Source organism: Panulirus ornatus, chromosome 28 (assembly GCF_036320965.1).
Source record: "Panulirus ornatus isolate Po-2019 chromosome 28, ASM3632096v1, whole genome shotgun sequence".
Taxonomy (NCBI): domain Eukaryota; kingdom Metazoa; phylum Arthropoda; class Malacostraca; order Decapoda; family Palinuridae; genus Panulirus; species Panulirus ornatus.
This window is the reverse complement of record NC_092251.1, coordinates 13,196,672-13,210,061: the sequence shown is the minus strand read 5'-3', so window position 1 is coordinate 13,210,061 and position 13,390 is coordinate 13,196,672. Positions and strand designations below refer to the sequence as shown.

Here is a 13,390-nt window from a genome sequence, read left to right as displayed (position 1 = left end):
AGCATCTCCTTCCTCAATGACACAAGCAACACCAGTCTATTGCCTCTGAATATCAAGCCATGCTCTTCGTGCAGCTTTTCTCTATAGTTAAAGTCAGGACGACGCACAGTAACAGAAACATCCATTCTTGTATCTGTCCTTCCTCTTATAATTACTGTGGACAATTCTTTGGTAAATCTTCGTCCTTTTCTATATATCTTGATTTCCTGAATTCTTCTTTCACTCACCACCAGCGTGTTCTGATATCGTACCTCATGAAAAATGTTAATAACTGAGGAGTTTTCGACATAGGGTATCTGCTATTACCATATTCTTTCTTTTCATATATATTCCACCCTTAAACTGTAGTACTGGAGTCGCAGTAACATTCTCTGTAGACGTGCTGGTGCAGCACCCAAGGCCTTTTTGGAGATAGATTCCCAGTGCTGATGATCTGTCTATACCGTCGCTGACTCCCTTCCAAACAGGTACTGGTGGAAACCCTCACAAGCAAAAACAATAGACAGACATTCCTTCTCGATCATGACATACCGATGGTCAATACTTGTAAGAGGGCAAGAAGTCTGAAAGAGAGGCTGGTCCTCCTGCATAAGTACTGCTCCCAGACCGGATTGTGATGCATCACGCTGTACAGTAACCTCTTGGACGGGTGCACTACGGACAGCTTTCTTTAATTCCTCGAAGGTGTTTTGTTGTGCCTCTTGCCACTCGAACATGTTATCCTTCTGCTTTGATTCCTTCAGAGTTTTCGTCATACCTGCCAAACTGAGTAAAAACTTGAGCAGGTATTGAATCATTCCTAGAAAGCGTCTCATGCCAGAGACATCAGTCGGAGATGGCAAGTCCCTCAAAGCCTTAATTTTCTTAAGTGAATGTTTTAACCCGTCTGGCGTTACTATATGGCCAATAAAAAGGTACAAACCTCTCCAAGCTTGAATTGAGGTTTTTCTTTACCAAGCACAACATTTCGCTCTTCATATCTGTGCAAAACGTCATGTAGCTTTTTTGTCGTGGTCCAGAATTGCCTCAGGTTCAGTCTCGCCGCAACTATCAACTATGAAGCCATCAGCTACAACTTCAACTCCTGTTGAGCCTTCGACCAGCTGATGCATATGACGCTGGAACACTTCTGGTGCACAACTGACTCTGAACGGTATCCTGAGCCATTGGTACCTGCCAAAAGGGGTATCAAAGGTAGTCACATATGATCTATGATTTTCCAACTGTACATGACAAAATCTCTGCCTCACATCCACCATGGTAATGACACGAGCCACAGGTGAACTTATGGCTATGTCCTCAATTACTGGGAGTGGGTAGTGTTCTCGCCTAATTGCCTAGTTTAGATCCTTCGGGTCGAGGCAGATCGCAACTTCCCATTTCTCTTACGTAATACTACAGTTGATGACACCCACTCAGCTGGCACTTCCACTTCAGCAATAATTCCCAGACCTTCTAAATGGTTTAGTTCCTCACACAGGAGAGAACGTGACGCTGCAGGTACACGACCAGGAGCAGGTTGCAGTGGAGACACTGATTCATCCAGTCGAAGTCTGTAAGGTGTCATCACCAATTTACCAACTGATTCCCCGAATAGTTTGGGGCTATTGATTCAGTACATTTGCTTAAGCAACAGCCTCACTGACTGTTTGTGTTGTATAGACACTGGCTCCCGTACAGTTTTCCAATGGGCTGAGTATACCGTTGTCTTTTATTTCGAACCGTCCAAGAAGTACACTTGCTTTGTATCCTACAATTGAACGATACTGTTTACCCTTGAGATGTTGGCAGTCTAATTAACATGAACGGTTTCTTCGTTCCACTTTTATTCTCACACGTCCCAACGAATGGGTGCCTTTCTGTCCATAACCATACAGCACCATGTTTGAGTGCTGCACTTTCTCCAATCGGTCGTCTTTTAACGCTGTTTTACATATATATTATATATATATATATATATATATATATATATATATATATATATATATATATATATATATATATATATATATATATGTATATATATATATATATATATATATATATATATATATATATATATATATATATATATATATATATATATATATATATATATATATATATATTCCTATATATATGTTGAATGTGTCTGATGACAGAGTGGCAGATATAGGGTGTTTGGGTCGAGGTGGTGTGCAAAGTGAGAGGGTTAGGGAAAATGATTTGGTAAACAGAGAAGAGGTAGTAAAAGCTTTGCGGAAGATGAAAGCCGGCAAGGCAGCAGGTTTGGATGGTATTGCAGTGGAATTTATTAAAAAAGGGGGTGACTGTATTGTTGACTGGTTGGTAAGGTTATTTAATGTATGTATGACTCATGGTGAGGTGCCTGAGGATTGGCGGAATGCGTGCATAGTGCCATTGTACAAAGGCAAAGGGGATAAGAGTGAGTGCTCAAATTACAGAGGTATAAGTTTGTTGAGTATTCCTGGTAAATTATATGGGAGGGTATTGATTGAGAGGGTGAAGGCATGTACAGAGCATCAGATTGGGGAAGAGCAGTGTGGTTTCAGAAGTGGTAGAGGATGTGTGGATCAGGTGTTTGCTTTGAAGAATGTATGTGAGAAATACTTAGAAAAGCAAATGGATTTGTATGTAGCATTTATGGATCTGGAGAGGCATATGATAGAGTTGATAGAGATGCTCTGTGGAAGGTATTAAGAATATATGGTGTGGGAGGCAAGTTGTTAGAAGCAGTGAAAAGTTTTTATCGAGGATGTAAGGCATGTGTACGTGTAGGAAGAGAGGAAAGTGATTGGTTCTCAGTGAATGTCGGTTTGCGGCAGGGGTGTGTGATGTCTCCATGGTTGTTTAATTTGTTTATGGATGGGGTTGTTAGGGAGGTAAATGCAAGAGTCTTGGAAAGAGGGGCAAGTATGAAGTCTGTTGGGGATGAGAGAGCTTGGGAAGTGAGTCAGTTGTTGTTCGCTGATGATACAGCGCTGGTGGCGGATTCATGTGAGAAACTGCAGAAGCTGGTGACGGAGTTTGGTAAAGTGTGTGGAAGAAGAAAGTTAAGAGTAAATGTGAATAAGAGCAAGGTTATTAGGTACAGTAGGGTTGAGGGTCAAGTCAATTGGGAGGTGAGTTTGAATGGTGAAAAACTGGAGGAAGTGAAGTGTTTTAGATACCTGGGAGTGGATCTGTCAGCGGATGGAACCATGGAAGCGGAAGTGGATCATAGGGTGGGGGAGGGGGCGAAAATTTTGGGAGCCTTGAAAAATGTGTGGAAGTCGAGAACATTATCCCGGAAAGCAAAAATGGGTATGTTTGAAGGAATAGTAGTTCCAACAATGTTGTATGGTTGCGAGGCGTGGGCTATGGATAGAGTTGTGCGCAGGAGGATGGATGTGCTGGAAATGAGATCTTTGAGGACAATGTGTGGTGTGAGGTGGTTTGATCGAGTAAGTAACGTAAGGGTAAGAGAGATGTGTGGAAATAAAAAGAGCGTGGTTGAGAGAGCAGAAGAGGGTGTTTTGAAATGGTTTGGGCACATGGAGAGAATGAGTGAGGAGAGATTGACCAAGAGGATATATGTGTCGGAGGTGGAGGGAACGAGGAGAAGAGGGAGACCAAATTGGAGGTGGAAAGATGGAGTGAAAAGGATTTTGTGTGATCGGGGCCTGAACATGCAGGAGGGTGAAAGGAGGGCAAGGAATAGAGTGAATTGGAGCGATGTGGTATACAGGGGTTGACGTGCTGTCAGTGGATTGAATCAAGGCATGTGAAGCGTCCGGGGTAAACCATGGAAAGCTGTGTAGGTATGTATATTTCCGTGTGTGGATGTGTGTATGTACATGTGTATGGGGGGGGGGTTGGGCCATTTCTTTCGTCTGTTTCCTTGCGCTACCTCGCAAACGCGGGAGACAGCGACAAAGTATATAAAAAAAAAAAAAAAAAAATATTCCTATGAGTCCACGGGAAAATAAAACACGATAAGTTCCCAAGTGCACTATCATGTGATAATCACATCATCAGGGCTGACACATGAGAGAAATATAAGTCAGTTGATATACAACGAAGAGACGTAGCTAGGACGCGATTTGGTAAACTTGTGATTGTCCAGGCAATACATTGCAATCTACACCACTGTCAGTTTGGAACCTAACAAACATAACACTTTGGTCCAGTTTTCAGAGTAACAGTTTGCTCTTCTTTGAGTCGCACACTAGACATAGTCCTTACTGCATACACCTCCTATTCAGAGTCTTCCACATCAAAACTGTCAGTCACAACACTGACTCCATGTGACCCAGAACGTGAGTTCGTTCTCTTAAAGTGTTGACACTTTGGTCTAAAGTCGTCTCGACCTTCACATTTTGAACACACTTTGCCCCAGGCTGGACAACTTTCCCTCTCCTTCATGTGTCTTCTTCCACAAAATCTAGTCAGAGATCCATCCCGAACCCGTAGACAACATGATACTCGCATTCCTTTCCATTAGCTTGACCACACCACTCGGCTGCTCCTCTCTACGTGAGCAGGTATCTAGTACATCTCCAATGTTTATATCATCTGCTCCTCTTTGGACACCTCACTGGCTGGGCATATTTCCAAAAAGCGGTCTAAGGTTATATTTTTCTCTCGAAGTAAACGATCTCGAACCTTATTATCATGTATGCCAAATAGTATGCGATTACTTATCATTGGATCTGGTGTAGTATTATCAAGATTACATTTAAGGGCAAGTTGACGAAGCATTGTGACATACTGTTCAAATGACTCACTCGGCTGTTGTCCACGTAGGTTAAACCTGTACCTCTCAAACGTTGTGTTGCGCAAGGGTTGGCAATGGTCTTCAAAAGCTTGGAGCACCTGTTTCATGTGTCGAAAACCTTGTACGATTCAGGTCCACTGCATAACCCTCCCACCAGCTTCTCCAGTCCCTCCACAACTTGGCTACATTCCGCTGGTGGATCTCACAATATGGGGGCGGTTGTAAGAGGTGTGATAACGCCATTACCAGCCTTCAAAACGCAGTCCGGTTCACTCTTGCCACCATGTGGTGTAAGGTCGTATTAAAAGAATCGATAAAAAGTCCAATTCTCCATTAAACAACCAACAGCAATATGTACATGACGAGAGAGAGTGTACGACCCGGTTGCAGCCTGGCTGAGACTTGCGCAGCGCGGGCCGGCTACATTGACAATGACAATAAAACAACAATAGTAACAAGAGTTGATACGAAAGCCAACCAGCAACTTATGATCATTCGTGACATTACATACTCATCACAACAGCGTCTAGAGAAGGTTAACAAAGATAATGCCAAAATTACGACAACTGTGTTACAATGAGAGCTTTAGAGGTCACAAACTTACTCAACATGGAAGAGAAAAACATATGGGGTTACTTGATCACAATGTCCAAGTTTCCAAACCAGTTTGATGATGTCGACAGTGAACAACTCTTCGAAAGGTGCAAAGATAGAGCAACCAGAGGCCATAATCTGAAACTAAGCAAGAAACCTGTTGGAAAGGATGCAAGGACGTGCTTTCATGTTACCAGAGTTGTGGATAAATGGATGACGTAAATGGAATAAGCTAAGTGATGCTGTTGTAAATACTGACAGTTTACATAAACTGAAAAAGTTCTACAACGGTGGAGAAAGTTCAAGAGTTAGGCCCCCAAGATAGATAATTACACACACACTTACACACACACACACACACACACATATATATACATATATATATATATATATATATATATATATATATATATATATATATATATATATATATATATATATATGTCTTTCTTCCTACGGATGTATATGTATGTATATATATATATATATATATATATATATATATATATATATATATATATATATATTTTTTTTTTTTTTTTTTTTTCCAAAAGAAGGAACAGAGGAGAGGTCCAGGTGAGGATATTCCCTCAAAGGCCTAGTCCTCTGTTCTTAACGCTACCTCGCTATCGCGGGAAATAGCGAATAGTATGAAAAAAAAAAAAAAAAAATATATATATATATATATATATATATATATATATATATATATATATATATATATATATATATATATATATATATACATACATATACATCCGTAGGAAGAAAGACATGGCATATATGCACAAAATTAAGAGATGGGGCAAGGTGAGTATAAAACTCTCTTTCTCCGTCACATCCAAATAATCACAAATACCCACGCACCACAAGATAGATACCCACACAGTTAAAGTTTCACTCACACACGCACATGGGGAAGTGTGCGTGGAGTCGAGAAATCTAATTTGGTGTCGACACACAGCTTGAGTTTTGGCATGCGAGTATTCTGAATATTCAAAATATATTTTCACAGTAAATAGACACATAAAAGTGCAGTAAAAAGAAACTCCTTAGGTCAGTACCACTCAGTTAATGGCACGCGCGTGTGTGTATGTGTGTGTGTGTAAATAACCGCAGCAGAAAGGTGAAAATTTACAGTGAAAATCCATACAACACGAGAAGTTGTTCTGCAAAAAAGAAGAGGTAGAGGTGTTACACAGTCTTGACAAGAGTACGTAGAAATTGTTAGTGATGCCTCCAATCATTGGAATGGAACTTGCAACTTGGGGCCGATGATCTCAAGCGGCAGGAGGTGACGGTGGCGGCAATGGCTCAATAGCCTCTACCCGATCAGTTGGATAATTGTGTATATATGTGTACCTAAGTATAAGTATATGTAAGCTTATATGCACATGTGTGGATTTGTGTGTATGCATATATATGTTTGTTTATATGTATGAATAATCACCTATTGTGCTGTACGGGGAGGGAGTTTTACACTCGTGAGATCCTGTCTCTTGAACATTTTAATCATACACCGTCTTGGGTTTATGTGTGTGTCGTCTACATAAACTATGTTCGAAGTAATTCTGTTCCATTCACCTGCCACTCATATACTACAAAAGTATTTCTTTCTATCATTTCAATTAAGTTTCTTACCTCATCTAATGTTACGTCGTCTGGCTACTTAATCTGCAATTCTCTCAAAGACTTGTATACTGTCCACATCCTCAGTCTCTTTTATTAGCATAAAATCTGTGATCAGGTTACTCCTCCGTCTTCTCTCATCCAAAGTGGTAGCCTCCTGCCTTTCCCTGTACCATCTTTGTGCTTCTTTAAGTGTGGTGGCCAAATCTGAGAAGCATATTCTATGACACCAATAGGTATAGTATTTCCTTATCCATATCCTGGAAAGCTTTTCTGATATCATCCAGAAAGCAGTTTGTCTTCCTTGCTGATGTGGGACTCTCGCGAGAAGTCTTATTTCCTTTTACATTATAATCCCCCTGATGCCATCTCTCGTTCTGTCTCATCTTCATTACTTTACGTTTGCTCGGGCTGAAGTTCATCAACCGTGTTCAGACAAACTTTTGGGTCTCTTTCTGTCCCTTTGTTAACTGAGGCAATCCTCCCTCGCTTTTCATTGCCTTTGTGACCTTTGCATCATTTGGTGGAAGACCATCTCTTCAGTCAAGTCATTTACATAGATCAATAGTAATAGACCCAGAATCGAACCCTGCGCCACTCCGCTGGACACCCCACATTTGGTAAATGCTCCTCTAGCAAATACGTCATCTGTTCCCTCCTACTGAAGTAATCTTCTGTCCCTCTTTTTCCTGCCTGGTGCTCCGGCATATCTTAATCAGCCTCGTATGCTCTACAGTGTCAAATATTATGTGGTAGTCCCGATTTTTGACAGTCTACTCAGCCTACCCAGTCGTCCAGGGCTGAACTCGCACTCTCCCTAAGGCCGTGCTGTCTTTCACTTCGGATACTTCACCGAAGAGTCACCCACTTGCTTTCTCCGAACCTACACATCACACTCGTTAGTGAGACCAGTCTGTAGTGCAACGCCTGTGCCCGATCTCCTTTCATATGTAAAGGTGTGACGTTTGCCCTTTTGCATTCCCTTGGCACTTTGCCTCTCTTCAGTGTGTGTGTGTGTGTGTGTGTGTGTGTGTGTGTGGGTTCTTAACATTTGCATAACCCTCGACCTTCTCCTTAATCATGCAAGGATGATTAAAACGAGACATAACTCTGTCCTGAGCACTTAGCCTGAGCTCAACCTTTGAACCTGTCTTATCATAAAGTAATGGGAAGGTAAAGTTAGTTTATCAACCATCTCCACATCGAAAGTATATAAGCCAAGTTAATTTTGTTCGCTGATTGTCAGTGTGTACAGAGAGTAAGAACGGGTGAAGTGGTTTTATGTTAATGTAACTGAGGTAGTTAATGAGTCCTTTCCTTTTAAGTTGTACTGAACAGCGTTGAAAACTGGATTGGATTATCCAGGTCTCTGAATACAACTGTCAGATGTGGGGGCGCCCCATTTCTCCAGCGTGTTCATTGTTCGCTTTGATATTTCTTAAGAAATAAATTCTGTTTCAGGTGGTCTTGTGTGTTACTGCTGATGGGTTATATTGGACCTGTGTGGTACTGGAGCTGTGTTATTCATGCTGTGTGATACTGGAGTTGTGCTGTACTGGTGCTGTGTGATACTGGTGATGTGGCGTGCTAGTGTTGTGTTATGCTGGTGTTGTGTGATACTGGTGTTGTGTGATACTGGTGTTGTGTGATACTGGTGTTGTCTGATACTGGTGTTGCTTGGTACTGGTGCTGTGTGATACTGGTGCTGTGTAATACTGGTGTTGTGTGGTACTGGTGCTGTGTGGTACTGGTGCTGTATTTCCTGTATGATACTGGTGTTTTGTGATACTGGTGCTGTGTGGTACTGGTGCTGTGTGGTGCTGGTGCTGTGTGATACTGGTGCTGTATGTGCTGCATGATACTGGTGTTTTATTATACTGGTGCTGTGGTGGTGGGCTGGTGCTGTGTATACTGGTGCTGTGTGCATACTCGTGCTGTGGTGGCACTGGGTGCTGTGCGGTACTGGTGCTGAATTTCCTGTATGATACTGGTGTTTTGTGATACTGGTGCTGTGTGGTACTGGTGCTGTGTGGTATTCGTGCTGTGTGGTACTGGTGCTGTGTGGTGCTGGTGCTGTGTGGTGCTGGTGCTGTGTGGTGCTGGTGCTGTGTGGGCTGGTGCTGTTGTGATACTGGTCCAGTATGTGCTGTATGATACTGGTGTTTTATTATACTGGTGCGTGTCTGTGTGGTACTGGTGCTGTGTGTGGTACTGGTGCTGTGTGGTGCTGGTGCTGTGTGATACTGGTCCAGTATGTGCTGTATGATACTGGTGTTTTATTATACTGGTGCTGTGTGGTGCTGGTGCTGTGTGATATTGGTGTGTGTGGTACTCGTGCTTTGTGGTACGTGCTCTGGGTGCTGTGCTGTGTGATACTGGTGCTGTATGTGCTGTATGATACTGGTGTTTTTATACTGGTGCTGTGTGTGCGGCTTCTGTGTGATATTGTTGCTTGTTATTGGTGCTGTGTGTCATGGTGTCCGTGTGGTACTGGTGCTGTGTGGTACTGGTGATTGATGTGCTATGTCTGGTGCTGTGTGACTAGTGCTGTGTGGTATTAGTGTGTGATACTGGTGTTGTGTGATAATGTTTTGCTTTGTGATACTGGTGCTGTGTGTGTTTGTGTGATACTGGTGCTGTTGATGCTGTGATGTGGTGGTGTTGTTGATTACTGTGTGTTGTGGTTGTGTATTGGTGCTTGTGTGATGTTTGATACTGGTGTTGTGTGATACTGGTGATGTGTGATACTGGTGTGGTGTGATACTGGTGATGTGTGAAACTGGTGTTGTGTGATACTGGTGTTGTGTGATACTGGTGATGTTTGATACTGGTGTTGTGTGATACTGGTGATGTGTGATACTGGTGTTGTGTGATACTGGTGATGTTTGATACTGGTGTTGTGTGATACTGGTGATGTGTGATACTGGTGTTGTGTGATACTGGTGTTGTGCGATGCTGGTGATGTGTGATACTGGTGATGTGTGATGCTGGTGTTGTGTGATACTGGTGTTGTGTGATACTGGTGTTGTGTGATACTGGTGTTGTGTGATATTGGTGATGTGTGATACTGGTGATGTTTGATACTGGTGTTGTGTGATACTGGTGTTGTGTGATACTGGTGTTGTGCGATGCTGGTACTATGTGATACTGGTGTTGTGTGATACTGGTGTTGTGTGATACTGGTGATGTGTGATACTGGTGTTGTGTGATACTGGTGTTGTGTGATACTGGTGTTGTGCGATGCTGGTGATATGTGATACTGGTGTTGTGTGATACTGGTGTTGTGCGATGCTGGTACTATGTGATACTGGTGTTGTGTGATACTGGTGTTGTGTGATACTGGTGATGTGTGATACTGGTGTTGTATTGTACTAGTGTTGTGTGATACTGGTGTTGTGTGATACTGGTGTTGTGTGATACTGGTGTTGTGTGATACTGGTGTTGTGTGATACTGGTGATGTGTGATACTGGTGATGTTTGATACTGGTGTTGTGTGATACTGGTGTTGTGTGATACTGGTGTTGTGCGATGCTGGTACTATGTGATACTGGTGTTGTATTGTACTAGTGTTGTGTGATACTGGTGTTGTGTGATACTGGTGTTGTGTGATACTGGTGTTGTGTGAAACTGGTGGTGTTGTGCGATGCTGGTGATATGTGATACTGGTGTCGTGTAATACTGCTGTTGTTGTTTTGTGCTAGGGTTGTGTGATACCGGTGTTGTGTGATGCTGGTGTTTTATTTTACTAGTGTTGTGTGATACTGGTGATGTATGATACTGGTGTTGTTGTGATACTGTGATGTGTGATACGGGTTGTTGTGTGATACTGGTGTTGTGTGATACTGGTGTTGTGTGATACTGGTGATGTGTGATACTGGTGTTGTGTGATACTGGTGTTGTGTGATACTGGTGTTGTGTGATGCTGGTGATGTGTGATACTGGTGTTGTGTGATACTGGTGTTTTTGCGATGCGGGTACTATGTGATACTGGTGTTGGTGATACTGGGTTGTGTGATATGGTGTGTGTGTTTACTGGTGTTGTTTTGTACTGGGTTGTGTGATACTGGTGTTGTGTGATACTGGTTTTGGGTGTGATATGGTGTTGTGTGTTTACTGGTGTTGTGTGATACTGTTGATGTGTGATACTGGTGATGTTTGATACGGGTTTTGTGTGATACTGGTGTTGTGTGATACTGGTGTTGTTGCGATGCTGGTATTTTGTGATACGGTGTTGTATTGTACTAGTGTTGTGTGATACTGGTGTTGTGTGATATGGTGTTGTGTGATATGGTGTTGTGTGAAACTGGTGGTGTTGTGCGATGCGGGTGATATGTGATACTGGTGTGTGTAATACTGCTGGTTGTTGTTTTGTGCTAGGGTTGTGTGATACCGTGTTGTGTGATTGGTGTTTATTTACTGTGTTGTGTGATACTGGTGAGTTGATCTGGTTGTGTGATACTGGTGATGTGTGATACTGTGTTGTGTGATACTGGTAAAGTGTGTTTGCTGGTGTTGTGTGATGCTGGTGTTGTGTATACTGGTGCTGTGTGATACTGGAGTTGTGTGATACTGGTGAAGTGTGATACTGGTGAAGTGTGATACTGGTGAAGTGTGATACTGGTGTTGTATTGTACTAGTGTTGTGTGATACTGGTGTTGTGTGATACTGGTGATGTTGATACTGGTGCTGTGTGATACTGGTGTTGTGTTGATACTGGTGTTGTGTTGATACTGGTGTTTGTGATACTGGTGATGGTGTGATACTGGTGATGTTTGATACTGGTGTTGTATTGCACAAGTGTTGTGTGATACTTGGTGTTGTGTGATACTGGTGATGTTTGATACTGGTGTTGTGTGAAACTGGTGTTGTGTGAAACTGGTGTTGTGTGATGCTGGTGTTGTGTGTTACTGGTGATGTTGATACTGGTGCTGTGTGATACTGGTGGATGTGTGATACTGGTTTGTGTGATACAGGTGTTGTGTGATGCTGTTGTTTTGTGATACTGGTGCTGTATGTGCTGTATGATACTGTGTTTTATTATACTGGTGCTGTGTGATATTGGTGTTGTGTGGTACTGGTGCTAGTGTTTACTGTGTTGCATGTTACTAACGCTGTGATCACTATTTAGTGATTAACAATAAGTGCGCGCTTACGGGGGAGAGAGAGTCACACTCTTGTTGTCCCCTGTCAACTTAACCTTGAATATGTGTACCATGTCTTTACTCCTGTATGTATGTACACACATACATACACCTTAACTTATGCTAGATAATATTCTATCGGCCATCCCCTGGAGGAAGATGAACAGCTGGATGGACTGTGAACCGGCCTGCCGCAACCAAGTATTCGCACGTATGCGGGTTTGATCCCAGGCGGCCCGTGCAAGCGTGACGGTCAGTGACGCTGACCGCTTCACCAGTGAGGTGTGCTACTGGCGCTGAGGTTTGCTGGTGCTGTGTGTTACTGGCGCTCTATGGTGCTGGTGCTGTGTGTTACTGGCGCTCTATGGTGCTGGTGCTGTGTTACTGGCGCTCTATGGTGCTGGTGCTGTGTGTTACTGGCGCTCTATGGTGTTGGTGCTGTGTGTTACTGGCGCTCTATGGTGCTGGTGCTATGTGTTACTGCGCTCTCTGGTGCTAGTGCTGTGTGTTAATGGCGCTCTATAGTGCTGGTGCTGTGTGTTACTGGCGCTCTATGGTGCCTGGTGCTGTGTGTTACTGCGCTCTATGGGTGCTGTCGTGCTGTGTTTGTTAATGGCTCTATGGTGCTAATGCTGTGTGTTACTAGCGCTCTATGGTGCTGGTGCTGTGTGTTACTGGCGTTCTATAGTGCTGTTGCTGTGTGTTACTGGCGCTCTATGGTGCTGGTGCTGTGTGTTACTAGCGCTCTATGGTGTTGGTGCTGTGTGTTACTGGTGTTGTGTTACTGGTGGTGAGTTTTATTGATACTGTGTGTTATTAGTGTTATGTAGCACTTGTGCTTTTGTTACAGGTGCTGTTGTGCGTCACTGGTGCTGTGTTATGCTAGTGATCTGTGTAACCGTTGCTGTGTATCACTGGTTCTGTGAATTGCTGAAGCTCTCTGATACTAGCGCTGTGTATTCCCAATGTTTTGTGGTACTGGTGCTGTATGTTACTGTTGCTATGTGTTACTAGTTCTTGTGCATTACTAGTGCTGTGAGTTACTAGAGCTGTGTGATACTGGTAATGTGAATTACTGGTGCTGTGCGATACTGGTGCTGTGTATGACAGGAGCTGTGTGATACTAGTACTCTGTTTTACTGCTGCTGGGTAATACAGGTGCAGTAAAACAGTGAAACATCTTCAGGAAGTGAATGACTTTGTCATGACGAAGACCCGAGTGCCGTCTCTCGCACAGCCAGATTGCACGATATATGGATCACAACTACGA

General features: G+C 42.9%; 2 protein-coding genes across 2 annotated transcripts in view; one reads left to right on the top strand and one right to left on the bottom strand.

Moving 5' to 3' along the window:
- The window catches only part of LOC139757851 (uncharacterized), an 81,504-nt gene that overhangs the window by 7,892 nt on the left and 60,222 nt on the right, over window positions 1-13,390 (bottom strand). The window lies entirely within an intron of this gene.
- Window positions 1-13,390, top strand: part of LOC139757854 (uncharacterized) — an 84,824-nt gene that overhangs the window by 24,019 nt on the left and 47,415 nt on the right. The window lies entirely within an intron of this gene.